This window comes from Chrysochloris asiatica, unplaced genomic scaffold (assembly GCF_000296735.1).
Source record: "Chrysochloris asiatica unplaced genomic scaffold, ChrAsi1.0 scaffold00077, whole genome shotgun sequence".
Taxonomy (NCBI): Eukaryota; Metazoa; Chordata; class Mammalia; order Afrosoricida; family Chrysochloridae; genus Chrysochloris; species Chrysochloris asiatica.
In genome coordinates this window covers 10,194,980-10,199,436 of record NW_006408595.1, presented here as the reverse complement: position 1 = coordinate 10,199,436, position 4,457 = coordinate 10,194,980, and positions in this window count along the sequence as shown.

The window sequence follows — 4,457 nt, the reverse complement described above, 5'->3', positions numbered from 1 at the left end:
AATGGCAGCATCCATGGACTCAAGCGTGGCAACAATAGTGAGGTTGGCCCAGGATTGGGCAATGTTTCGTTCTGCTGTGCATAATGTCGCTATGAGTAGGTACCGACTTGATGGCACCTAACAACAACTACAATTAACCCAAAGCTCAATGGTTCTAACCAAGCCCTTCAGCAGGAAAAATACAGAAACACTCTACTTGTGTAAAGATTTACAGTTTGGAAAACCTGTGGAACAGTTCTACTGTCTCCTATAGGGGCACTATGAGTCGGCATTGACTCAAGTGCAATTAGCTTGGCATTTGATAGAAAAGAATTTATCTCTTCCGCCATAAGAAAAAAAAAGGGGTGTGTGTGTTAAAAATAGTCTATAACCTATAATAGGTGAAAAAAATCAGTTACTTATTTGGTAAATTTTATAAGACATCTTGAAGTAGTTATATCTTAACTATTTTTCTCTTTACTAATCTGATGAGCACCAAGAGATTCTAAGTCACAGAATGTATTGTCATCTCAAGGTTATTTCATTTCATTTGGGAACCCATTTCAGGAAAGACTGACAAATTATGTGTCTATTTTTTGCCTGAGGGGCCAAAAGAGGTCCCACAGAGTAGATAATGCAGTGCCTGGTGAGCTAGATGCCTTTCCTCTCTGCCCTTGTACTATTCTATGTTGATCTCTTTTCTTGCCCTTTTAAAGTTGTGTTCTATTTGGCTTAGCTGATCAGGTCTTTATCTTCATATGTACAGAATCTTTCATAGCACCTATAAAGTCAGTTCTCAGGATATCATTATAGCAGGGACAAAATGAAGCAAAGGAACAAAGATATTCAGAGAACAAGATGAATAAAAAGTAAAATTTAATATTATCAAAATATTTTTTGAAATAACTCAACTTGTTCTTTGTGCCTTCTTTTTTTAGTGATCTTTTCTCCCACATTTTTGTCCTTGTTTACTTTACCATTAAAAGTTCCTTTCACTTCCATCTGGCTTAATTTCCACTCCTCCCCACATATGTTTCTCTGTTCTTCTTCCTCCTCTGTTCCTCTCTACATTTCCAGTGAATTCTTACGATCAGGAGAAAAAACATAAACCTTATTCACCCATTATATTAGCAAACATGTATTGAAATTCACACTATGGCAGATATTAAACTTGGTGCTGGAACCTCAAAGGTGAAAAAGAGAAGACTTTGTGTGCAAAAAAGAGACAGTCTAAGTAGAGGGACAATAGACAAGTAAACAACTTTGTAAAACAATGTGATCTGTGTTAGAAAATGCATCCCAGACCAAATGTGCATGTCTCTCTCCCTCTCTTTCTCTTTAAAGGAGACATGGGGTGAAGAATTACTTTACCCAAAGAATTTGGTCTTTGTCCTTGTTTCCTGGAAAGTGAGTGATTGGAATATCTGTCTTATTAATGAGAGCTCCAGACCATACCTGAGAGTTTATGGTAATGAAGTGACTCATGTTGGGTGGAGCTGGTCATGCCAGAAAAACTTACCATGGGATATCAACCAGACCTTCTAAGAGATTGGTGCTAGGAATTGAATTCAACCTTGTGGACAATGGTTCAATCAAATATGCCTACACAATGAGACGCCAGTAAAAACTCTGGACACTGAAGCTTGTGTAAACTTCCTTGTTGGTGAAATACCTTGATGAATAGGAGGGTGTCAAGTTCCTTGGGACATGGAAGTTTCACATTGTGGGCCTCCCAAACTCTGTTTTATGCATCTTTTCTTTACGTCAGCTCTGATTTTTATCTTTAAAAATACAATTGTAATTATAAATAGAGTGTTCTCCTTAATTCTGTGAGTTGTTCTAGCCAATTATCAAATTTAAGATAGTATTACTGCTGTTGTTAAATGTCATCGAGTCGGTTCTGACTTATCGTGACTCTGTATTTGGTTTCTGAGGCTGTTTTTCTTTGTGGGAGCAGGAAGCCTCATCTTTTTCTTGTGAAGCTGGTGGTGGTCTCAAACCATACGTTAGGAATCCCCAAATTTGTAGCTAGCAGGTAAGAATGTTAGGGGACCCTCAGACTTGAGCTGTGGCTGAAGCCTTGAACAGATTGTGCCCCATAATGTGTAAGATCTGACTTAACTCTAAGTAGTTAGGATAAGAATAACTGTTTGCAGTTGGTGTCAAAGAAGACATTTAGAGATATGTCAGAGACAGAGACTTTAGGAAGCCATAGCCATGTAAGTTTTGAAGGATGAATGAAAGTCATATGTAAAAGATGGGAGACTTTTACAGAGTAAACAACATAATACGACTATGGAACATTTACCTGCTTCTGTAGTGCTGGTCCAGTTTGGTGTTTGTGTTTTTTTTTTTTTTCTTTACTTCTCATTTGTGTTTGCATTTTTTCCCTTTTTATCTTACCCCAAACCCAAACTTACTGCCATTAAGTCAATTCTGACTTATGGCAACCCTATAAAACACAATGGTTTGCAGTGAAACGAAATACGATAGGATGAGTGCAAAACCGATGTTCTCCCATGTATACTATCAGTCAATTCACAATAAAAGCTTAAAACAACAACAAGAATAACAAAATAAACATAATGGTGGTGGAGAAGTACATCATGCTTGGTAAAGTGGAGGGTTAGTGAAAAAGAGGAAGACCCTCAATGAGCTGGATTGGCACAGTGACAGCAACAATGGGCTCAAACATAATAGCATTTGGGAGGGTGGCACAGTACCGATCAGTGTTCTGTTCTGTTGTGCATAGAGTTGCTGTGTGTCAGAACCGACTTGACAGCATCTAACAACAACAACATAAAACAGAATAGAACTGATCCTTAGGGTTTCCAAAACTATAAATCTTTATTTGAGCAGACAGCCACAGACAACTTTATCTTTCTACGGCAGAGTAGTTGGTGGGTTTGAACCACTTTTAAGGTTAATAGCATCTGTACCACCTGGACTTTTCATCCGGCTTCCTCTTTACACCTTTTCCAGAATGTTTAGCAGTATATAGTTCCTAGAAAGAAGCACATTGTACTATCAACGGGAAGAATTAGTTTTCACTTTTGCTACTTAACGAGTCGGAAATGTTATTTTATATTTTTCCCTAAAGATGTGAGATATTTCTGTGGCTGTATTCCAAAACCCAGTTCCTTAGAGAGTCAGTTCAGTAATTGTTAAACACATAAACTGGAAATTTGATGATAAAAGTAGACATAGTCTCTTTCCTTATAGAGGCTGCATTTTAGAAATCAACACAGATATTAAACAAATGATTATAACTATGATAAGTTCTAATAGGAAAAGTGGCAGATTGAGGTGGGAGAAAGGATGATGTATTCCGATGTGACCAGAATATAGAGCGTGAAGGATAAGTGGCTTGAGATGAAGCTGGAGAATTGACTGAGGGAAGGATTATGTGGGGTCTTATAGAGAAAAATATTTGTGTGGCACAGTGTGCGTGGTGCTGTGGGTTAATGCGCTGGATTGCAAAGTCAGTTTGATTTGCAAGGTTGATGGTTCAAGCTCACCATCTGTTCACGGAAACCCTATACAGGGTCACTATGGATTGGAACTGACTCGACAGCACTAACACCAACAAAAAATAGAGAAGAGCAAAAACTGTTTATAATGGTTCCCTGACTTAAGTAAAGATTAAGGATTAGAAACTTTTATAGAATTTTTATATTACCACAACTTCTGTACATGTGATCAGTGCCAGCTAATGTAATTTGCTGCTTAAATCCTGTGTAGGAGTTTCCTATAATGGTGCAACTGCAGATATAAGAACAAATTATGGAATAAATACCCAGGTTAAGAAGTTTGTTTCAGAGGGATATTTAAGATACTACTTCCTTCATGGAGGAAGTCTTGCTAAAGGAAGATTTTCATTTGGACTAAGTTGTTTGTTGTTATTGTTAGGTGCCATCAGGTCAGTACCGAGTCATAGTGACCCTATACACAAAAACTGCCTGATCCTGCAGCAACTTCACAACAGCCCATTGCTGCTGCCACTGTGCCAATCTATCTCGTTGGGGGTCTTCCTCTTTTTCTGATTCTCCATTTACCAAACATGATATCCTTCTTCAGGAACTGGTCCTTCCTGATACTATGTCCAAAGTATGAGTGATGAAGTTTGACCATCCTGGCTTCCACGGAGCATTCTGACTATACTTCCTCAAGCACAGATTGATTTGTTCTTTTGGCAGTCTGTGATACTTTTAATATTCTCCTCCAAAAACATAACTAAATGCATCAATTCTTGGTTGGCAATTTTTTTCTTGCAGGGTTTTATATATCTCCCCATTGCCTTCTTGCTTGCATGGTTCCTGCTGAGAAGTCTGAGCTTAGTTTGACTTGTTTGCCTTTGTATGTGACCCTTCTGTTTTCTCTTGTTGCTTTCAGGAGTGTCTCTTTGTCTTTGAGTTTGGAGAGCTTGACTATGATATGTCTTGGTGATTTTCTTTTGGGGTCCACCCTTCCTGGACTTC